Source organism: Lampetra fluviatilis, chromosome 17 (genome assembly GCF_964198595.1).
Source record: "Lampetra fluviatilis chromosome 17, kcLamFluv1.1, whole genome shotgun sequence".
Lineage (NCBI taxonomy): Eukaryota > Metazoa > Chordata > Hyperoartia > Petromyzontiformes > Petromyzontidae > Lampetra > Lampetra fluviatilis.
In genome coordinates, this window is record NC_136291.1 from 14,236,535 (window position 1) to 14,260,766 (window position 24,232).

General features: G+C 50.7%; 1 pseudogene; it reads left to right on the plus strand.

The window, feature by feature from the left end:
* LOC144936969 (filamin-C-like) overlaps positions 1–24,232 on the plus strand; it is a 117,411-nt pseudogene that overhangs the window by 83,498 nt on the left and 9,681 nt on the right.

Here is a 24,232-nt window from a genome sequence, read left to right on the forward strand (position 1 = left end):
AACCAAAAGGATGGTTTTAATGTGCTCGAGGCAAGTGCTCTGGTTTCAAAGTTTTCCATGTACAAATTTGCTATAGCAGGAGATAAAGGAGAGCCCATTGCTGCTCCCTCCCTTTGTTTAAAGAATTCGCCTCTCCATAAGAAGTAAGTGTTATTTAAACAATGGTCAGCGAGTTTAAAACGAGTTACTACTGGCAAAGACTAATTAGAGAATCCATTGAAATTGAGAGAAACAGAAATAACTTTAATCGCTCAGACAGCTACAGGCTTAGTGCGGCCTGGAAGCGTATTATTAAATAAGATATATTACAATTCCTTATAAGGGAAACAAACACTAACTGATTACTAATGTTGCATAATCACAATTAAAAACACATTCCAAATGATTACTAATCTACAACTCGCATCGTAACAATAGCCTGATTACTAATCTAGTATATAATTACAATAACCCCCCCCTCAAATCTTTGCACCTGATGAGTTAATGAGTTAATGATGACGTCACCCTGCTGCTGCTCTATATAAGAACGGGAGACACAGCAGAGCCTCACCATTCTGGCGAATTGCCCGATGATGCTGGATGAAATTACCAGCGAAACGTCGTACTCAAATTGTAAATTGTTGTGGTTTCACGCTTCAACACACCGGTGGGCTAAAGCCGTGAACTTATTGTCTTTTGTCAACATGACACTTTTTTACTGATTGGCCGTGTCGGGTGGTGGAGGGTTACGACACATTTATAAATAACGCGATCTAAACCCAAAAACGTTGATTATGAATAATATTGGTCGCAAAAGCCTACGTGTTAAACTAACAAACGCTTGAGTTTGACAGTGTTACGGAATCCATGACTTTTTTCTACCTTGAAGACTGCTTTGTCCTAACTCTGCTGTGAAAGGGAGACTCAGCCTCGTTGTAATGAAGGCACAGGAATAAATGAGTGATGTACGTTTTGCTGCACCAGCCCCTTCGAGGTGATCGTGGAGGTGGAGGCCGGCACCCAGAAGGTGCGGGCCTGGAGGCCCGGCCTTGAGACCGGCGTTGTCGGGATATCGGCAAACTTCGTGGTGGAGGTCATGGGGACAGAGGTCGGCACGCTTGGTGAGACGTGTAGATGCACGGCCACACACATGCACAGCTGCATGCACACACAAAAGACGCGGTCACGCACACACGCTCGTACGCACGTATATATAATGGCGTTAGTCATGACACCCATGTAGGCGGCATTGATGTTGTTGATGCTGATGGTGCCACCGACATTCGTGTCAGACGGTGACACTGACTGTGACACTAACGTCGATGACGATGATAATGTTGACGTCTCCCCATTTCCGGTCCTCTCCTCACTCCCCTCCCACCCCCCAACTTCCCCAACCTCGTCGCACCAGACTTCTCAATCGAGGGGCCGTCGCTGGCGAAGATCGAGTGCGAGGACAAGGGCGATGGCTCGTGCGACCTCTGCTACTGGCCCACGGAGCCGGGCGAGTACGCGGTGTACGTCGTGTGCGACAATGAGGACATCAAGGGCAGCCCCTTCATTGCCCACATCCTCACGGCACCGCTTGACCACTTCTCCGAGCGCGTCAAGGCCCACGGCCCGAGCCTGGCGCACATGGGCTGCGTGGTGGACGCGCCGGCAGAGTTCACCATGGACGCTCGCGCCGCTGGGTGAGGGGCGCTCAAGATCTATGTCCAGGTGACGCGTGGGCGCACGGGTTGCAGACGGCACTGCAGGTTGCTAAATTAAACATTGGCATAATGTGTCAGGATTCTAATAAAGCAGCACACCAACGAGCCGTCACACAAATTAGTCTGTGCACAAGCAAGTCGGCACGCTAACCAGACACCATGCGGCCGTGCCAGCATGCTCACGAGTTGTTCCTCTTAACGAAGCAGCGCTCCATCGAGCCAACATGCAAATGAGCCACCTCGCTCACGAATTGGAATGCTGATGCGCTGGCATGCTCAGGGTTTGGCACCCTAACGAGTCGGCATGCTAACGATCTAACTCACTAACAAGCATGTACGCTAATGAACCAGCACTCTTAATGAGCAGCATGCTAATTAGCTGCCTCACTTGCAGGGTAACACCTGTCAGTGGACATACCAATAGCTTTGGAAACTCAGTGTGTGTGTGTGCATTTGGTTAGTGTGCTGCGCTACGAACCTAGTGGCCTGAGTTTGATTCCCGCTCACAACCAATAACAGTGGCGAATATTTGAACCAGTTCTGGGCCTCCCCTATGTCGAATCAGCTTTAAATTGGTATGTGGTGAGGTGCGTAAACATCAGCACTGGGGAGACAAAGGCGGACGGGATTGGAACTAGCCACATAATCCCCTCGTGTGCTTTTTTGTATACGGGATCTTTTTATTTGTTAAGTATGTTCAGTTTATTTTGGATGATAATGATAAAGGAAGCAATGTTGATGTTGCTGATGACGATATTAATGACATGAGAGAGTGCTGGTTTGACAATTGATGATTATGTTGGTAGTGGTGTTGATGCTGCTGAGAACGATAGTGGCGGTGGTCCTGATAGTGGTGGTGCAGTGAATAGCCTGGTCGCTCGTGACGGTCGGTGTGTGGCTTTGATGAAGATGATGATTATGGTAGTGGTGATGTTGATGATGCTGTCTCTGATGCAGCAGCTGCTGATAATTGTCGTGTTGATCATTAGTGACGTTGGAGTGAATGTCCGATGGTGATGGTCGCTGTGTGGTAGTACGCCGAGGGGAAACTGATCAACGTGGAGGTCCGCGACAACCATGATGGAACGTTCCACTGCTGCTACACTCCGCGCAAGACCATCAAGCACACCATCATCATTGTGTGGGGCAGCGTCAACATCCCGCTCAGCCACTTCAGGGTGAGCGCCCAACACTTGCAGCAGCAATAACAGCAGCAACACTTTTAAATCTTGATTGAAAACTCATTGTGATTAGTTTGTTATTAATCCCCTGCACCTACGATTAGCACGGTTGGCTATATATGATGGGAAAGAATTTCAACATACAACAACCGCACTACAGGTGGGATACCCCGCTGGGTGGTGACGCGGCTCAACGGTAGCAGCGCCCTCACTGCTCGTTAAACAGGGGGTCGCGGTTCGAATCCAGCGGCTGCCCTGGTTATTACCGCAATGTACAGTGAGGGAAAAAAGTATTTGATCCCCTGCTGATTTTGTACGTTTGCCCACGGACAAAGAAATGATCAGTCTATAATTTTAATGGTAGGTTTATTTGAACAGTGAGAGACAGAATAACAACAACTATATCCAGAAAAACGCATGTCAAAAATGTCATAAATTGATTCGCATTTTAATGAGGGAAATAAGTATTTTACCCCCTCTCAATCAGAAAAATGTCTGGCTCCCAGGTGTCTTTTATACAGGTAACGAGCTGAGATTAGGAGCACACTCTTAAAGGGAGTGCTCCTAATCTCAGCTTGTTACCTGTATAAAAGACACCTGTTCACAGAAGCAATCAATCAGATTTCAAACTCTCCACCATGGCAACGACCAAAGAGCTCTCCAAGGATGTTGGGGACAAGATTTTAGACCTACACAAGGCTGGAATGGGCTACAAGACCATCGCCAAGCAGCTTGGTGAGAAGGTGACAACAGTTGGTGCGATTATTCGCAAATGGAAGAAACACAAAAGAACTGTCAATCTCCCTCGGCCTGAGGCTCCATGCAAGATCTCACCTCGTGGAGTTGCAATGATCATAAGAACGGTGAGGAATCAGCCCAGAACTACACAGGAGGATCTTGTCAATGATCTCAAGGCAGCTGGGACCATAGTCACCAAGAAAACAGTTGGTAACACACTATGCCATGAAGGACTGAAATCCTGCAGCGCCCGCAAGGTCCCCCTGCTTAAGAAAGCACATGTACATGCCCGTCTGAAGTTTGCCAATGAACATCTGAATGATTCAGAGGACAACTGGGTGAAAGTGTTGTGGTCAGATGAGACCAAAATGAAGCTCTTTGGCATCAACTCATCTCGCCGTGTTTGGAGGAGGAGGAATGCTGCCTATGACCCCAAGAACACCATCCCCACCGTCAAACATGGAGGTGGAAACATTATGCTTTGGGGGTGTTTTTCTGCTAAGGGGACAGGACAACTTCACCGCATCAAAGGGACGATGGACGGGGCCATGCACCGTCAAATCTTGGGTGAGAACCTCCTTCCCTCAGCCAGGGCATTGAAAATGGGTCGTGGATGGGTATTCCAGCATGACAATGACCCAAAACACACGGCCAAGGCAACAAAGGAGTGGCTCAAGAAGAAGCACATCAATGTCCTGGAGTGGCCTAGCCAGTCTCCAGACCTTACTCCCGTAGAAAATCTGTGGAGGGAGCTGAAGGTTCGAGTTGCCAAACGTCAGCCTTGAAACCTTAATGACTTGGAGAAGATCTGCAAAGAGGAGTGGGACAAAATCCCTCCTGAGATGTGTGCAAACCTGGTGGCCAACTACAAGAAACGTCTGACCTCTGTGATTGCCAACAAGGGTTTTGCCACCAAGTACTAAGTCATGTTTTGCAGAGGGGTCAAATACTTATTTCCCTCATTAAAATGCAAATCAATTTATAACATTTTTGACATGTGTTCTTCTGGATTTGTTTGTTGTTATTCTGTCTCTCACTGTTCAAATAAACCTTCCATTAAAATTATAGCCTGATCATTTCTTTGTCAGTGGGCAAACGTACAAAATCAGCAGGAGATCAAATACTTTTTTCCCTCACTGTACCTATTTGGGATTATACAGCAGTAATCATCGCCTCATACTGGCAGCAGACCAATGCCCCAGGCCACAATTGCAATTGAAACTCATCCTGGCCTCAAGAGTGAAAGTTCATAACTGGGTTACACAAATAATCTTGGAAGTATAATTGATGTAATCGATTATGCCCCCGATTATCGATTCAATTGCTCGACTAATCGGGTAACACAGGGAAAAGAGTCTCACCTCTGCTCCAACGTGTCGCTGGATGGGAGGTGATAGGCGAAGCTTGGCGATGTCCTAAGCATCTTCAGACGTGTCACGCTGGCTCAGCGGTAGTTGGATCACTTTCTGAAAGTTTCGAATTCAAATCCTGATTGGGGGTTGACTCAGCCCATCATCGCTCAAGGGCCAATAAAATTAGTACGACTTTGTGGGGAAGTCAACAATGGTTGTCTTATGGATAGACTTGTCACCGCCACAGCGATGTTTAATTTCCATCATTGGCTGTGCAGGGTTGTAAACGGGGGATCAGAAATCACGTGGACTTTTTAGCGTTCATTTTGATTTTCTGACTCGAAGAGATGCCTCACCTGGCATCTGCGCCGTGCGATTCCTCTTGGCCAGGTGAATGTTGGAGAAGGGAGTCACCCGGAGAATGTGAAGGTGTACGGCCCGGGTGTGGAGAAAACCAGCCTCAAGGCCAATGAGCCGACCTACTTCACCGTCGACTGCAGCCAAGCCGGCCAAGGTGAGGCCTCAGCGACAACGGTAACACCATCGTCGTTATAGTAGACACACAGAGAAATAAACGCACACTGAGATGGAGACAGTCATTACAGAGAGACAAAGACAGGCACACACACTGAGATACAGAGACACACACTGAGATGGAGATTGAGATACATACCATCACCCGAACTCCGGTCATTCTCGCAATGACTTTAAGCTGGCCATAGAAGACAGATGGTCACTGCATCGCGCACTTTCAGATGCGCGTCTGTGGCCATCTGAAGCGCTCTTTTTTCTGATATTAGGAAGCCAGTGGAGCTATGCTACTTTTAAATCATCTAGATTGAAAACTAATTTCTTGAACTTCTTTTTGTGTTTACTTTGTTCTCCTTCCCCCACACCTCCGATTAGCACAGGTGGCTACGTACAATGCAACAAAAGTTCAACATACATACAGAGATGAAGCCGCACACACACACTCATCTGCTCAGGTAGCTCCGTGGTAGAGCGAGCGGCTCTCAGTCGGAAGGCCCGGAGTTCAATTCTCAGTTGGTGGTTGACTTGGTCCATCATCTTTCCGGGGTCAATAAAACTAAAAACGAGGAATTTCCACGGCTGGCTCTGCAGGGCTGTAAACCAATACCTCTATTCCCATTTGAGCAGCAAGAGATTACTTTGTGAAACAGCTGCCACTTTGCAGGGGGAAGTCAAGAGAAAGATAAACTGGTCAACGCCAATAGCAATGTGGCGGCTATGCTGACGGAAGGGTCCCCCTCCTCGCCCCTCCCCCCCCTACGCAGGCGACGTGAGCATCGGCGTTAAGTGCGCCCTGGGGGTCGTGGGCCCCACGGAGGCCCACATCGACTTCAACATCATCAAAAATGACAACGACACCTTCACCGTCAAGTACTCACCACCGGGTGCCGGCCGCTACACCATCATGGTGCTGTACGTTGAGCAAGTGGTTAGCGCGCTCGCATGCACGCACCGTGCGCATATAGACACAAGTGCACAAACGGTCGTCACAAATGCAAGCACACGTGCACACAGACGAAGATCTCCCCGGTGCAAGAGGGAGTGGGTCGACTTAGGGGAGGCCCTGGACCAGTTCAGATAATAGTCACTGGTGTTAGTGGCCGTGAGCGGGAATCGAATTCGGGTCACTGGTTTCATAGCGCAGCATGCTAACCGCAATCCCCCGCCTCAACAAACTCCTCACATGCATGCGTGGTTCCTTGCCTCGGTGAATTGATGAGATACCAAGAATGACACCCCAGTGATGGGACGTCGGTGAAGGAGCCTGTGTAGAGGTGTTACGGGAGTGGTGAACAAACACACCAGGGGTGGTTATGCCCGCACGCGGAAGGATGCTTACATCCACGTCCGCACCGTTTAGCCTGGGGGGCTAAAACGGCGCTGTGATCCCCCACGGCCCCACCCCTCGGTGGGGGAGTTGCTATATAAGGCGGTGAGCCAGTGGGCTCGGGGTTCAGTGTTTAGCTTAAACCAGCGAAGAAGGAAGACCGGCTAGATAGGCCCTGGGACTCCCCTGGATCGCCGTCCTTCTAAGGACCGACCAGGGCAAGCCAGTGGCGTGGCCCCGAGAGCCCAAAACGGATTGGCGGGAACGACAATTGGCGATCTACAGCTGCGGAGGCCTCGTTCCAGCAGCGATTGCTGGTCCTCAAAGAGTTTGTGGGGGAAGACGGCGACTGGGGAGCCTTCCAAAGACGTTTCCTCGCCCGCCAAGAAATGTCGCGATGGACGGACGACGAAGCACTACGCGCGCTACCGGCGATGCTTGACAGTGACGCCCTCGCTACCCTCACCTCGGCGCCAAGATCGGCGCACGCCACGCTGCAGATGGCGCTTCGACTCCTGTCTGCAGTCTACGGACCACCTTCTGACTGCAGACAGCTGTTTTACGATCATCAGCGGGGCGCCAAGGAATCGCCCCTGGCATACCGCACAGCTCTCCTGGCCCTGGCGAAGACGGCTTTCCCGCGGATGGACGAGGAAGGGGTGGATGCTATGGTGGCTGAGAAGATATCGCTGTTGGCGGACGATTTGGACATCGTCGTCTTGGCGCAAGACGACAAGGAGATGTGTTCCCTGCGGGCCGCACGGCACATCCACGCAAACTTGCTGTCCCAACGTGCAAAGGCCAGCAAGGCGGCGGCCAGGCATATTGTGGCTGCAGCCACCCTCCCATCGGAAGAGGTCTGCGCTGTGGGTCGCCCGACAGAATGGAGATCCGGGGGCCAGCCAGCTCGGGATGGGCCGAGCCACCAGGATCAACCCAAGCCGTCTGGGGCGCTCACGCGGTGCTACAACTGTGGCCTCCGGGGCCATGTGGCTTCGGGATGCCGGGCTCCTCGACAACGCGGTGCGACGCCTCGGCCGGACGACGCGCCTCTACCCAAGGCTCACCAACAAACTCCGGCAAATCGTGGCACCCCACATGTTTGGCCTACGCACACACCTGTGACACACTCACGCACTGCAATGAACGGGGGTCAGAAATCGCCTGTTGCGTCGAAAGGTGCCACGATGGGGAGGGCGTTCCAACCGGGCAAGTGGTCTGAGTTGGCCCATCGCGTTGTTGCCGCGTCGGCGGGGTCGTCGGTCGTTGTGGGGCATATTGATGGGGTTGAGGTGCGGGTCTTAGTTGATACGGGAGCATCGGCGACCATTGTGTCCGATTTTAATTTATAACATTCTTCCCGTTCAAAGCCGTCCTTTGCTCCCCGTTGATGTTCCGTGCTATGCTGCCAACGGGGGCTCGCTGGGGCATTATCGGACAGATCCGCGTGCAAATTTGTATTGGGGACATCAAATTATCCGGGCCGGTATTGGTCTCCTCCTCGCTGGCAGTTCCGTGCCTGTTGGGGATGGACTTCTTGGCCAAAATGCCAATTCGAATCTTGATCGACCAAGGCTGCATCGAACTCCCATCGGATCCAACGTATGATGTTCTTGTCCTCCCCCGCTACTGTCCATACGGCATTTGCGACGGTACAAGCGCTTGTTGCGAGGACGGTACGCGTACCACCGGGAGCTCAGATGCTCGTGCCTCTTAGGTTGCGTCGACCATTCGCTAAGGGGATTGGAGATCGGGGTGTTCTGTTGGGACCGTCTAGGGCTGGGGTCAACGGACCTGATTTGATAGCGGCCCAGACCATTGTGAAATGGGACGGGGACCTGTTGTATATGCCGGATTATGAAATTTTGATAAAAATAATAAAAATTAATAAAAATTGGGAAAATGTGTAAATTGCGGAAATTTTACTAATATATATAATTATGCATACATTATGATAATCACTGAGATAATCGTATTAATTTATGCGAATGCTTGCGATTATGTTAATGTGTGTAGTTATGATAACTAGGCTTAGTTTCGTTATCCAGAGTTGTATCAATCGGGATAAACGATTATCTTTGATTAAACATTTATTGATTATCTTAGTGTGTTTATGTTATGTTAGGTCTTCAAATTCATATCTCAACGCAGGTTACAGTTCTTATGAATGACAGTTTTGCATGGACTGGGAAAGAAGCACTTGAACACTTGGTGTTAAGCAATTTTAATTATAAACAAACATATGACACTCTAATATGCAAAAGCAAAAGTATACGTCAATAGATTAATCGGCAAGATTATGCAATTAACGAAAATAAATTACTAAAACATTTCTTATTCATTTAACTCGACGGCAGCAACTGTTTTGCACGATCAGTTGATATTGAACGTACCAACTTGAAATTGCAACCCTTTTCGAAACACAAAGATAACTTTTTGAAAGTCTTATTCGTGTGCGTGTTGTGTGTGCGTTGTCCCTTGTAAAATTAATTTTAAAACATTTTTTGAGTCGGGAGTTGTGTCGTTAGCTTGCGGGGTGTGGGGGAGGGGTTATACCACCCGCAGCAGCTTGCCTCTCGCTTGGGCGTGGCCTCAGCGAGCCCGTCCTGCTTTCTCTCTCCACTGCTAGATTGAGCGGCGTTGGCACGATGTTCCTTGAAGAAACTTGCTTGCTTGGCGCTTGATGGTTCCGGGGGCTTGGTGCTGCTCGTGCACTCTCTATCCGCTGCTAGATTGAGTGGCGTCGGCACGACGCTCGCCATCGTGGTGCGCGATGATTCCGTTGTTGGATAGTGCGCAGCTCCTCCACCGCTGGATGACGAGTTGGCACGACGCTCGGTGACGCCCGGGTGTGCTGCTCGTGCGCTCTTTCTCTCTACTGCTAGATGAGTGGCGTCGGCACGACGCTCCTTGAGGAAACTTGGTTGCTTGGCGCTTGATGGCGCCCGGGCTTGGTGCTGCTCGTGCACTCTCTCTCCGCTGCTAAATTGAGCGGCGTTGGCACGATGTTCGCCGTCATGGTGCGCGATGATTCCGTCGTCGGATAGCGCGCAGCTCCTCCACCGCTGGATGACGAGTCGGCACGACGCTCGGTGATGCCCGGGTTGTGCAGCTCGTGCGCTCTCTCTCTACTGCTAGATGAGTGGCGTCGTGGTGCGCGATGATTCCGTTGTCGGATAGCGCGCAGCTCCACCACCGCTGGACATCTCTGTTCTCAGCAGGTGTTGGTCGATATGTGTGTGTATTAAACACACGGCGCATTCGATGGCGCTCTCCTCTTCCTCACGAGCGGCCTGCCAGACTCTTTCCACTGCTCTGTTCTCTCTCCTTGCTTTCAACTTTGGCGTGCAGCTGACAGCTTCATAGGGCACTCGCTGATGCCTCTGCCGCCCTTCCTTCAGGTTTTCGCTGGTTCAGGTTCTCTCACGAGAATGATAGCTGGAATTTCGCAAACTTCACTCGCACTTAACCACACCTCGCCACTTCGTTCTGCGAGAAGCGACACCGGCCATCGGTATCAGACTTCTGCGACTCCAACGACCCCTCCTCGTTCTATCTCTCCTCGAGGCACGATGCGCCCCAGCTCCCCTTGCGAGCCCCGTCGCAACGCCGTGTCGCAAGCCGAGTTGCAAGAATGAGCGCGACTTGAACCAGACTGTACACAGACTTCTGCGCATTTGTGCTTAAACTCAAAAACGTGACTCCCCACTGTGCATCTCTTGCGAGAGGAAAACAAACAACAACAAAAACAGACACCCTCCCGACCCCTCCTCGCGACCCTTTCTAACCTCCTAAGTATTTATGGTGCCATCTGTTTGTGCCGGACCGTTGGAGACAAAGGTGTCTGAGGATATTTTGTTGTCTATCTGTATTCCGGGATTGCACTGTTTTACTCGAGTTATATTTTAATGTCCTGAGGTTAAGTGTAACTAAGTTTCCACTTAAGCTTTCTTGACTGCTGGAATTCGTATTCTTTAGTTTTTAGTAAGGTCATGTAGATAGAAACATACAATACAAAATAATATATATGCGGTGAATACGAGTAAAATAAGGGAATTACTAATAAAAAGCCCCTATTGTAGGCTGCAGTCTTATACCGTTGGTTGATTCTTTTTGTTAAGCTTCTACTTTTAGTTAAGGAAAACGTTAAAGAAAACGCGAGTTGCAACAGTTTTTCTCTGCTCTGCACGTTATCCGTGCATCTCCAGACGTCTTGGGAAGGTTAGGCCACCGACCTTTTGTCCATCTGGATGTCTCTGACCTCTCTGTGCTCCGAAGTCTTGCCGTTTAATGGCCCTCCCCGTTTCACAGATTCCTGGTGTGCTTGTGAGGAGTAGGGGCTGCTTTCATTATTTAATTTAAAAAAATATAGAGATATAAAAAAAAAAAATTTTGGCCTAATTATTCTTAATATACATTTTTGAGAAAAGGGGCATAGATACAACAATCCGCCCTTTTAAAAATTATCAGTGGTTGATTTAAACAAAATAAATGCCCCTTTTTTTCCGTTATGAACCCATCAGCCGTCCTCGTGTTTCGGCGGTTATTCCTTACAACGCACGCGTACGTATCACAAACTTAGCATGGTTACATTTGAAATAAGGAAAACATTTTTTTAACATCAAGGCAACAAGTTACATCGGTTCTTATCCATCATAACTACTGAAATTTTTTTATTTAGTAAAAAAATTTTTATTTAAAAAAAAATATTTAAAAACATTTTTAGTTCCTGGGAAACGCTAGGTAGTGGTTTCGAACGCAATTATGCGTTATTTTCCTCATGTTACCTCCTTGCCATATTTATTCTAAGCTCCGAGTGTCTGGTTTACCACTTATCGCTTTGATCATTCGATCACGGTTTTTAGGTTCGTTTTTGTAATTTCCTCTATCACTCTCTCACGTCGTGGGAGTGTGTGGTGTAAAATTGTGCTGCACATAATCAGAACTCGCGCACACAACCAACTTCTGCACTCCGTTATCAGTGGCACTTGCTCCCTTTGCGACAACATGCACATTTGCCGAGTCAGTGTGTCGATTCAATTCTGTGCCCCGTGGTGTCTCCCTCTCCGTGTCCGTGAGGGTGCTGGATTTCGACACAACTCTCGATACGTTCTGGAAATTCGCCTCCTCAATTTCAGCATTCAGATCCACGTTAATTTTTGTTTCATTGGGATATTTTTCATTCAAATGCTGACGCCTGCACTCCTCAGGGCGTGTCTCTGTGCTCCATCTCCCTGCACCACCATCGCGCGATCCTGCGACGTGCTGCACTGTTTTTCCTGTGCACTCCGGTTTTTCTCTTTGTCTCTGCTGTCTGTTATCTACTGTCCGATCACACTTCACTGCAGTGATGTTTTTGCGTTCGATCGGCACATAATTTACGGGAGAAATGCTTGCGTTTTCTACCGCATCGTATGCATTTAATGTTTCCCGATCGTGGCGATATTTGCCCGCCCTGTCACTCGCAGCCTGCTTGCATTTTCCAATGGGGCCATGATTTAGCTTCAACTCAGCGGGTGGGGCGCGTATGGGCAGCTCGCTCTCAATTACTGTGGGTGGTTCATCACGTTTCATATTCTTAGGTTTTTTCGGTAAAGTCACGTAGGTAAAACATTAAAATTAATGAAAGTAAAATAAAATAAAAAATAAAAAATAACGACGTTTCGGAGGCAACACAAGTCTCCGTCATCAGGTGGGACCGTCACAGCCAGATTTGCTGCATCAAGTGAGGCAATGATTCAAGATGTAATCCCTTAAAAGCAAGTTGAGGGGGGAGGAGAGGGGGGGGAGCTCATCAGAATGTGGTAGCCAATGAATGGAACGTATCGGGAGGGAGGGGGGCGGGGCTCAAAGACGGCAAGACGTGCCACGTAGAACGCATCGGGAGGGGGGGCGGGGCCAAAAGAATGCACGACGTGGTACAAGTCGGCGGCGTGGACGTGGTTGTGCGCAAGCAACTACTGCTGCACACGCCAACGTATTGGACAGAGGGGGAGGGGAGGCCAAAAGAGAGTGTGGTGCAAGTGTACATGGACATGTGTGTGTACAAGCACCTATTGATACACATGATAGAAAAGAACGAAAATGCCCATGTTTATACCAGTGCTGGCTGAACAATGAAGAGAGTACTGTTAAACACTGGGGATGTTAACACTCTGTAAAGTAAAGTAAAATAGTGCCTGTCAGATAAGATGGTCCAAAAATGTGTAATTAAGTCTTTCTTGCGTGGTTGATAAGATCTTTCCAATGATTACTAAGTTTGTACCCATCATCACGGTTGAAATTATGTCTGTGTTTGTATATTTGTATGGCTTTGTGTACAAACCTTTGATGGTAGCCAGGAGGTTTGCAGAGAACCTTGGTCTCGGAAAAGACAATTTCATGAGAGCCCACCGAGTTGTAGCAATGATCGGCAATGGCCGAAGAATCAGTTCTGCCGTGTTTCAGATCTGACTTGTGCTCGCGGACACGATCAGAAACATGACGTTTCGTTTCTCCAATGTAGCAATCACCACAAATGCAACTCAATTTGTAGACTCCAGGATACTGTAAGTCAGGAACGACATCCTTCACAGATGGAATCAGATCACGGATTTTATGCACCGTACTGAATCGGACTTGGATCTTATGTTTGTTTAGAATTTTGGAGATCTTTTTGGTCACACCTGCTATGTATGGTAACGTGATAGTTTTGGTCGGAGTTTCATGTGGCTGTTTCTGTGTGGTGGGAGAAACAGCTTGGCGGATAGTGCGGTCAGAGTATCCGTTCATCCTGAGGGCCCGATGTACATGTCTTAATTCACCGGTCAGGTGGTGTTGGTCAGAAATGCCATGGGCTCTGAGGTATAGCGTTTTAATGAGATAATTCTTTTGAGATGGGTGGTGGTGGGAATCCGGTTTCAAGTAGGAATCTGTGTGGGTGGCTTTCCTGTAGACAGAATGTCCCAAGGATCCGTCAGGCCTCCTCTTAAACAGAATATCCAAGAATGGTAGTTTACCGTCTTTCTCCACTTCCATGGTGAATATGATGGATAGGTGTCTAGAATTGATGTGGTCCAAGAAGTGGTTGAATGCTGGGAGGCCATGTGGCCAGATGACGAAAGTCATCCACATACCTCTTCCACAGGGAAGGACGCAGGGTGGATGTCTGGATGGCGTCTGATTCAAACTTTTCCATGAACATGTTGGCTATAACTGGTGACAAGGGGGAGCCCATAGGGGTACCCTCATTCTGTTTGTAGAAGGTGCCATTCCAGGTCAAATAGGTGTTGGTGAGGCAATGCCTAACCAGCGCAGGTACATCAGAATTCAATCCATGTTGGACTAAGTCCTCAATTATTGTTAGGGTGTCCGGTACTGGGACTTTGGTAAACAAAGATACTACATCAAAGCTGACGAGGATGTCATCAGGAGATAGTACCATGTCCTTAACCATAGAGACTAATTGGGTTGAGTTGAGTACTGCCGAAGAGGTCTTGCCTGTGAAGGGGAGCAGAGTATCTGATAGAAAACGGGCTAGTTTGTACGTAGGAGAGTTTATTGTCGACACGATGGGTCGTAGCGGGCTGCCTTCTTTATGGATCTTGGGAAGACCATAGAGTCTGGGAGGTCTAGCCGCCGATGGTTTTAGAGAGGGACGTTTGCTTGGTTCGATTAGGGAAGTCGAAATCGTGATGATACTCTTGGTTTTTGTCGTTAGACTTTTAGTGGGATCGTTTTTAATTTTGGAGTAACTCCCATCATTAAGAAGGTCCAGGATTTTGTTGTTGTATGAATCTTTATCCATGATGACCGTGGCATTGCCCTTGTCTGCCGAGAGGATGACTATATCATCTCTCTTTTTTTAGTTCCGCGAGTTCAGAGCGTTCGTTTTTGCTGATGTTACTAGTGGGTTTCTTAGCTATTTCAGCTCTTGCTACATCCGCAAGGTGCTCTGCAAACCTCCTGGCTACCATCAAAGGTCTGTAGACGAAGCCATACAAATATACAAACACAGACATAATTTCAACCGTGATGATGGTTACAAACTGAGTAATCATTGGAAAGATGTGATTAACCATGCAAAAAAGATTTAACTACACTTATTTGGACCATCTTATTTGACAGAAAACTATTACAGGTTACTGATAGACAGACAGTTTTTGTTTTACCATGTTTAGCTTTCTACCAGGTTTAGCTTCCTTTTTTCACACTTTTGTTATGTAGGCCAGGTGTAGTCACAAACCGAACCTCTTCATAATAAAGGCTCAGTCTTTTGTTATGCAGTATATTCATAGTCTCAAGCCGCACCTTTAATCATTGGAAAGATGTGATTAACCATGCAAAAAAGATTTAACTACACTTATTTGGACCATCTTATTTGACAGAAAACTATTACAGGTTACTGATAGACAGCCAGTTTTTGTTTTACCATGTTTAGCTTTCTACCAGGTTTAGCTTTCTTTTTTCACACTTTTTTTTATGTAGGCCAGGTGTAGTCACAAACCGAACCTCTTCATAATAAAGGCTCAGTCTTTTGTTATGCAGTCTATTCATAGTCTCAAGCCGCACCTTTCATCATTGGAAAGATGTGATTAACCATGCAAAAAAGATTTAACTACACTTATTTGGACCATCTTATTTGACAGAAAACTATTGCAGGTTACTGATAGACAGTCAGTTTTGTTTTACCAGGTTTAGCTTTCTACCAGGTTTAGCTTTCTTTTTTCACACTTTTGTTATGTAGGCTAGGCGTAGTCACAAACCGAACCTCTCCATAATAAAGGCTCAGTCTTTTGTTATGTAGTCTATTCATAGTCTCAAGCCGCACCTTACCATAATAATAAAAAGTGGGCCATTCCTGGCCCTTCCCCCCCCCTCAACCATTATATATACGGAGTGGTATCTCCTGTAATCTCTCATTTACTTGATACAGCTGTCAGGCTGTGACGGTTCCACCTGAAGACGGAAGCTTGTGTTGCCTCCGAAACGTCGTGATTTTTATTTTATTTTACTTTCATTCATTTTAATTTTTTACCTACGTGACTTTACCGAAAAAACCTAAGAATATTGGACATCTGTCAAAAAGAGCTTCATATTTCATCAGATTCTTCCAGTCTTAAAGGGTGCTGAGCCTTCAGCAGGTAGCGGAGTGGGGGCGGGGGGCTCAGCCCCCTGCAGTCCCCCGACACCACGGGAATCGTGCCGTGGTGCTCCAGGTGCCGACACAGAGAGTCCCTGCTCAGTGAAACCCCCCCTACCCACCGCACCCCCCCTGCCCACTCCCCACATATGCCCCTCTTCCTCACTCTCTTCCCCACAGGTGCATGCCTACAGGCCGGGCATGAGCGGCGGTGAGGTGGGCAAGCCGGCACCGTTCACCATCGACACGAAGGGTGCCAGCACAGGCGGCTTGGGCCTCACGGTGGAAGGGCCATGCGAGGCCAAGATCCAGTACCACCCTAAGGTGGTGGAGTTGCTGGGAATGTTGATGACGACTGCAATGTTGATATAAGGGTGGTCAGGACAATGATTATGGTGATGGAGACAATGGTGATGGAGACAATTGTCTGTGGCATTGCTGACAGTGTCGGTGAGGATGAAAATGCTCGCATTGATAACCATGACGACTATGGCGGTAATTACGACGATGATGATGTTGGTGCATGCACAGCGGTGCGGGCACGGACGGCCTGGGCATGGCCATCGAGGGCCTCTCCGAGGCCAAGATGCTCTGCAAAGACAACAAGAATGGCAGCTGCAGTGTGGAGTACATCCCCTTCACCCCCGGGGACTATGACATCAACATCACCTTCGGGGGCCTTCACATCCCCGGTGAGGCCCTCGCGCACGCAGACGCCCGTCACCCACCCGCGATCACGTTCCTAACGACCCCGTGGACGATCCATTCCAGCGGCTCGATGGCCGGTGGGTGCGCGGCGACAGCACGGCAGGCCAATGACGAGGAACCATTTCCTCACTCAGGACCAAACAGAATGTGGTGGCGATATGTTAACTACCTTGCCTGGTATACAGGAGGGTCATGAGTTCAATTCCGACCCTGACGCCAGTATATTTGGAGTTTACATGCCTATCTACCCATGATCACGTGTATTTTTCTCCGGGTCCTCTGGTTTTTCCCTCCACATCAATGTGCGTTTAGAGTATTTGGCCGCAATACATTTCCATGTGCAAATCCACTTCATTGAGCTATCATTTGTGGCTCGGTCGATTCTGAAAAAGAGCTACAGTACATAGACCAGTAGGCCTTACCTGGTAAAATAAAATAGTTACATTTTTAGTTTAGTTTGGGCAACCATACCTTCACTCGCACACGCACACACCCACACCTCGGAGCTATCGGATAATAATGCAAAGAGTAATCATGGCTCGCCTTCACCGGCGACTGGAAGCACAGTGCTTTGTGGCAGGTCGATAAGTGTGGCTAGGATGCTGTCAGCGATGGGTAAATGTGGAGGTGGAAGGCCTCGTGTGGACGCAGGCCGCCAGAAATGAACTTGCGCCGTACCCAGCCCGTGGGCCGCAGCTCCTCTCTCCTTGCACTCGACGACGAATGTGAAGTGGCAGAGTCAAAGTCCCTGATGGGGAGGGGGGGGAGGTGGCAGGGTTGTTCTGTTCAAGCACTCCACTCTGAACCTGAATACCTGAGTTGAATTCCAGACCACGAGTAACATCAATGGTGAGTGTCTGAAACAGTCCTGGGACCCATTTCCCCCCCCCCCCCGCTTCAAAAGGCCATACTGTCCAACATGGTGAATTAGTCAAACGAGCAGCACGCAGAGAGGCCCTTCATCCAGCAGTCGACGACTTTGTGTGGCGTCTCGGCACTGTGTCGCCCTGCTAACCGGGACGCCTATCGCGGTAACTCATGCGGCGATTGTCGTTGCGGCGTGGTTTGTGTGCGGCGGTGGAGCAGGGAGCCCGTTCTGGGTGCTGGTGAAGGACGCAGTGGACGCCAGCAAGGTGCGCTGGGGCCTGGCTTGGGGCCTGCGGGACGCGCCGGAATTCCGCAGACCTTTACCGTCGACTGCAGCAAGGCCGGTCGTGCCACGCTGGAGGTCATGGTGCTGGATCCACGCGGTGTGGTCCGCGCGCGTTGCCGTGACAACGAGAGTGGCTAGGGTAACGACGGTGCCGAGGCTGATGAGGGTGACTATCGTTGCAACGATGATGAAGGTGGCAACAGTGGCAACGGTGACGAGGGTGACGGTGATCAGGGTGATGAGGGTGACGACTGTCACGAGGGTGACGATGGTGGCGACAGTGATGAGGGTGACGACAGTAATGACGACCGCCCTGGCAGGCTCTTGCGCAGTGCTGAGTGTCAGTAGTGGACAGGGAAAGGAGGCGGCCGGGTGGCTCGAGAGATTCAGAGCCAGTACCGCCGAGAGCCTGCATTCGAATCCAAACGTGATCTAACCGTGTAGTGAATGGTAGCAGCCTGGTTACCAATGACTTACATCCATCGAGACCCATACATTGAAATAGAGACTCACAGATTCAAATGGAGACCCATAGACTTAACGTAGAGACTGATAGACTCACCGCCACAGATTTGTGACTCGGCAAGATTCTTAAGCATAATATTCTCAGCCTGATCACCAAAGACTGTACACAAAATCTCTGCACTTCATTTGTCAAAATTCCAGCTCTGAACATGGCAAATATCGGTTTAACTGTCACTGCGACGAGCAATCATCTCTGGCGCAGAGCAAGCGGATTAGTGCTGCACCCGAATGCATGTGTGGACCAGAGGGCACTTGCAGGGATCTCAGAGGTAGCTCTGCGATATCCGCTTTCGCGGGCTCTTCTCTAAGACCAAGGGGGTGGTGCAGCTCTGCGAGAGTTCCGAGCCGATTCTTTGTCCGTGCTACCTGCACCTCCAGTGGCCCGAGCCACTGGAGGTGCAGGACAACGGGGACGGTACGCACACGGTCAATTACCTGATGAGCCATTACGGGCCCTACACCATCGGGGTCAAGTACGGGGACTAGGAGGTGCTCCGCAGGTACGCGGCGGTTGTGCGCACGGTGGAGCGTGGGTGCTCGTTTAGACACGCGCAGGTGCACAGGCGCCTGCTGCGGTGAGTTTTAAACATCGGCGCTGGGGAGACAAAGGCGGCCGGGAATGGCGCCAGCCGCACCGCCCGTTTGTGCGCCGTTGCCAGCCTGCACAGGCGCTCGCTCACAGAACTTACCCCAGCAGCAGCTTCAGTAGCAGCAGCGTGTGGGAGGAAACGTGGGACCTTTGTCAATTTACACTCCAATTTACGCCCCCTGGGCTACTCCTCTCTGTACAAATCTCAGAGGCGACCGCTCAGCGATCGTGCGTTCTGCTGCTGTGGAGGACCCCTGCTCTCCTGCCCACATCCAGAATCGTGACTCCCAGCTTGAAAACCGATTTTAAATTCCAAGCCTTTTTTCCTGTAGCCTGTAGTCTTATCATTGGCTTGTATCACGGATCTTCACGTTATCTATTTCGTGGGTGTAGTTATTATAGTCCTTGTCAGATTTTTTTGTATTTCATTTGGAATTATTTACACTTGGGAGTGTTTTTTGTGTATGTGTATAACGCTCTGAGATTTGATGATGATGACGCATTTTAAAATCGAGATCATTTGTATTATTACGTCTCTATTGGGTCGCCGCAGTCCATTTAAGATCAAGGTGCTGCCGACGCACGATGCTAGCAAGGTGAAGGCTAGCGGGCCCGTCCTCAACTCGTTGGGCGTGTTGGCGAGCCTCCCTGTCGAGTTCACCATCGACGCATCCGACGCCGGAGAGGGCCTCCTGACAGAGCAGATCACGGTGCGTGGACGTGGTGCAGGACGTGGAGGTGTCAGACACGGGGACGCAGCTGGGTCACACCTGGGCCACGGGGTCACAGCTGGCACACAGCTGGGGATGTGGATACACAGTTGGGGACACGGAGATACAGCTGAGGATGTGGGGACACAGCTTGAGACACTTCAGACACAGCTGCACATGTGGGGAAAGGGAAACACAGCTGGGGATGCGGGGACATGACGGCTGGGGACAGAACAGCAGTTTACACCGAGACATGGCCAGAGACAAGAGAGATAGAGCCATGGGACAAGGGGACAGAGATTGAGACATGGGGACACAGGAAACCCTGCCAGGGACACGGCTGCTCAACACTGTGTAATAATACTCTGGAGACGGCTTGTGGAATCGGTCCTTTTATTTACTTATCTCAGTTCACAAGTGTAATAGAGTTCACGACTCTTGGACGCCGGAGTTGGAGGCACACGGGTTTTATTCACACAGCACGGTTCTGGCATACAACACTAGAGGGGGTGTCGGCCCCCTCACCCGGCTAGCTGGGGATACACGCGCTAGCTACTTCCTAGCCTGCCTCCTAGTCCTCCTCTAACGGGCTAGGGGAGGCTATCTGGCCCGACACTGGTAAGTCGGGCCCGGTACCCTGAGTCCCAGACCAGCGCTGACAAGAGCACCGGCTCTGGATCTCGGGACCACGCCGCTGGCTCGGTCCTGTTCGGCCCTGATAAGGACGGCGAACCAGGGGAGTCCAGGGCTCTAGCTAAGACGTCTTCAGTCTATACTGGTTAGCTTCACAAGAACCCCGAGCCCTCCGATACATCCCCTTTTATACCCAACCCCCCGCTGAGGGGTGGGGCCCCCCCGGGGTGCCTGGCGCGGACGTCGTAGAGAGCACCTCCCCGTGCACTCACGTAGCCCCGCCCACTGTGTTTGTTTGCCATAAGCTGCCATGCATAACGGGCTCTCTCTCTAACACCCCTATATCACCCCCCCCCCCCCCCCGCATAGCTTGCAGCCGTCCCGGCTGCCAACATACAAAAAAAATGACAAAGCGCATTTACCCCCTGACCGCGCGTGTGCCTCACTATTTTCCAACAATAACAAGAACAACAACAAGAACACAACAAGAACGCAACAGCGAGAAGAGAAAACAACCCGACGCACCCCCCCCCGAATAAATACGAATTCCGTAAAAACAGCCTATATACAATTTGCAGGGAACCCACCACACACACAACACATGGCGAACCCAACATATGTACATCCAATGAGCCGGGAACACACCACCCACACAACACACAATGAACACAACCTATGTACACATCTTCCGGCCTCACAACAGTCTGCGCATTTTAGCGCGCGTCCTTGCAGCGGGCCCCTCACACGGGGTAGCCCCGGGTGGCGGACCGTCAGGTGGCAACAGTCCGTCTCGGAGTGAGTCCTCATCCGACGCCGCGTGACCCTTGGCATCCCCAGGAGGGGTGATCGGGCGTGAGCCCGTCACTCCTGATGCACCTGGAGGTGGCACAGCCGGCAAGGCGTTAGGTGAGAGCGACGGAGACGGACCCAGTGAGTCGGTCGACCCCCCACATGTTTGGCCACGCGTGTGTGAAGTGGGGATGTGTACCGCAACGAAGGGTTTTAATCTAGAGGGGTGCACGAACCACCGCCGCTTCCCCCATTTGATGCGCACGCACTGCGGTCGCAAAACCTCGACCACCTCCACAGGGCCCCGCCACGGCCGCACCAGCTTAGAGGAGGTAGCAAGTGGAACCTGGGGACAGTGCAGCCATGCCTTGTCCCCCGGCTTCCACTGCAGCATGTGCGCCCGACCCAGTCTGAGCCGCTCATTCGCTTTCTGACGGCGGTCAGAGTTTTGCATGGCAGCATCCCGTGCCTCAGTTAATTTGGCCAGATAAAATTTTACATGGTCAGCCAATTTAGTTTTACTCTGCGGCACGGAGATCTGCAGCTGGGCACGAACAGGCTGGTCAGGTTCGCAGCCGTACATGAGGTAGAAGGGGGAAAATCCCGTAGCTGCATGGGGGGCTATTCGGTATGCCGCCAAGACCCCTTGAATTTGCAGGTCCCAATCGGTCTGTGAGTCCGAAACCTGCTGTGACAACATTGACGTGATGGTGCGATGCAGACGCTCGACCATCCCGTCAGTTTGCGGGTGATACGGGGAGGTACGAATTTTCTTCGTGCCCAGGAGCTCACAGACTTGTTGGAGTAGTTTGCCGGAAAAATTTCTGCCCTGGTGGGTCAGCAGCCGCTCCGGAGCACCTTTGTCCAGGACATATCCCTGAACAAAGGCCTCCACGATGGCTGCTGCCGACTCATTGGCAAGGGGCCAGGCCATAGGCCAGCGCGTAAAATACTCCACACCAGTCAACAAATATCTATTGCCCCTGGGGGTGGCGGGGAATGGGCCCAAAATATCCAGCGCGACAAGCTCATTTATTCTGGACACTTTGATTGATTGCAAGGGTGGGTTAGACTCCCGTGCCGGCGGTTTTCGTTGCGCGCACCGAGGGCATGACCCCAATAAATCCCCGACATCCCTCATCATGCCTGGCCAAAAAAAATCAAGTTGGAGCAAGGCGAGGGTCTTTTGGGTCCCCAGGTGTAGGAGGCGCTCGTGAGCGGCCCACACCACCTTGCCCCGCAACCCAGAAGGGACCACCAGCCGGTGTCGATGGGATTTCCCGTCCCAATGCATCAGCAGACCTTGCACCATCTCCCATGCGTCGGCATCACCCCTCCCCCGCGCAGCACCCCCGACGCGACGACGCCACCCGAGGAGGGAGGTATCCTCCATCTGGAGGCGCCCCCATTCAGTGACGGGCAACCCCAACAGGGAATCTTTTCCCTGTTGTACGATCGAATTAGTAATCAATGTTTCGTCGTCGTCGGCGGCCGCCAAGATCGGAACCGATATGTCCCCCGGAGGCCTGCAACGTCCAGACCCCAGGAGGCATGCACATTCGGAGGTGGTTGGCATGCGCGACAGAGCGTCCGCATTGGTGTGGCGAATGCCCTTACGGTAGGTGGTTTCAAAATCAAAGTCCTGGAGAATCTCCAACCATCGAGACAATTGTCCCGATGGTTGTTGAACTCGCAGGGCGTACTGTAGTGCCGCATGATCTGTGCGGACGGTGAAATGCCGACCGTACAGATATGGGCGATACTGTTGGATGAAATAGACAATTGCCAACAGTTCCTGACGGGTGACACAATATCTTTGCTCCGCAGGAGATAACACCCGACTACCGTACGCGACCACCCGTTCCACGCCGTCAACCACCTGGGAAAGCACGCCCCCAATACCCGTGTTGCTCGCATCGGTGTCAAGCAAAAAGGGCTTAGAAAAATCGGGGTAAACCAAGGGAGGAGCTTTCACCAGAGCGTCCCGAAGGGAGCGGAAAGCAGCCTCCTCCTCCTGTCCCCAGTGGAACCGAACCCCTTTTGACGTTAAAGCGTGTAGGGGTTTCGCAATCGTCGCAAAATCCGCGACAAACCGTCGGTAATAGGACGCGAAGCCAATGAAACTCCTGACCTCTCCCACCGAGGTGGGAGTCGGCCAGGAGCTGACGCACTGCGTTTTGGCGGGATCGGTAGCAATACCTGAGCGTCCCACGATGTGTCCCAAATAACGCACCGATTCACGTAACAGATGACATTTTTGGGGTTTGAATTTCAAATTAGCAGCCCGCATCTTTTGGAAAACCGCCCGCAACCTCTGGAGATGTTCGTCAAATGTTTTACTAAAGACGATAACGTCATCCAAATAAATCAAGCACGAGTCCCATTGCAATCCAGCCAAAACTAATTCCATCAAACGCTGGAAAGTTGCCGGCGCTGAGTGGAGTCCCATCGGCAACTGGTTGAATTGGAACAGGCCGTGCGGTGTACGGAAAGCAGTTTTAGGCTTTGAATCATCGTCCAGAGGAAGCTGCCAGAATCCCGAAAGTAAATCCAATGTGGAGAAGAATCGCGCTCCCGCCAAGGCGTCAAGCGATTCGTCCATCCGTGGGAGCGGGTATGCGTCGGCCACCGAAATTTTGTTAAGGCGCCGAAAATCAACGCAAAACCGCAACGAGCCGTCCTGTTTCTTAACTAGGACGATCGGCGCTCCCCAAGGGCTGGTGGAAGGAGAAATGATGTCGGCGGCTAACATGTCATCAACAGCCGATTTGACATGGTCCTTTTCGGCGGGACTTAACCGAAAAGGATTCTGGCGTATTGGCGCGCTGTCACCCGTATCAATATGGTGACGCAGCAGATGAGTGCAGCCCAAATCGTATTTATCCCGACTGAAAACGTCGGAAAATTCCCGCAGTAGTGTTTTAAGCTGTTGACGCTCTGAATTTGACAGGTCCGTCGATCCCGCACAAAGCGCCTCGAGCCACCCTTCATCGCTGTCCGAATGTGGTCGCGGCGCAGGGACAGCGCTCACGTGATTCGCGACGGGTTCCTCACAGGGCACCGGCGTTGCGTGAGCAAGCACGGTCCCCTGTGGGACCACCACCGTCTGCGAGCCCACATTGAGGACCGCGATGAAGGGGTCTCCGTCCCCTCTTACTATGGTCTGGGTCGGAAGTAAATGAGG